Raw genomic sequence first — 779 nt, 5'->3', positions numbered from 1 at the left:
GTCCTTCTTGGTGCATCGTATCAGGAGGCACCTGGTGTCACTTTGTCCTAATTGGTGGTGTTAACTTTGATCACTTGGTACATTCACATCTCCTAGATTTCTCCACTATAGAGTTACTGTGTTTTCCTTTATAATTAATAAATATGTGGTGGGGAGATAATTTGAGACTATGTAGATATCCTGTTCTTCATTAAACTTTTACCCCTTAGTTTTTTTATTTTGTTTTGTATTTCTTTGTTTTTATCTGTCTATCCAGCTGATAGCTACACAGGTATATACATTAGTCAAAATTCATCAAGCTGCATCTAAGATTGGTGCATTTTATCCAATGCAAATTATACCTTAATAAATAATCAGGAAGAAAAAAATGAACCATTGTATGCTGTACAGTGTTTTCTCTGCTATGTAAAAGTAATCTGACCCTTTTTCTTAAAAAGGTGATAAAAAGGATGCGTTGAAGGCAGGGGCCTATCTACAGAAAATAGTGCCTAAGGCAATTAGTGTTAAATTGCTGAATGATCTCTCACAGTGGTGGTGGAAACTGAGAAGGCCAATAAGAAAACCCTCGTTGGTGCCCCACCTCAAGCGGTGCCCAGGGTATGTACACTTGGGGCAGGCACTCTACCTGCTGTACCTTAGTTATGCCTATTCTAGATATTTCATATAAATGGGATCATATAATATTGTTCTTTGTGTCTGGCTTATTTCACTTAACATAATATTCTCAAGGTTCATCTACATTGTAGCATATATCAGAACTTCATTTCTCTTTATGGCTG

This window comes from Trichechus manatus, unplaced genomic scaffold (genome assembly GCF_000243295.1).
Source record: "Trichechus manatus latirostris isolate Lorelei unplaced genomic scaffold, TriManLat1.0 scaffold00021, whole genome shotgun sequence".
NCBI classification, from domain to species: Eukaryota; Metazoa; Chordata; class Mammalia; order Sirenia; family Trichechidae; genus Trichechus; species Trichechus manatus.
The sequence above is the reverse complement of the archived record's forward strand: the minus strand, read 5'-3'. Positions refer to the sequence as shown.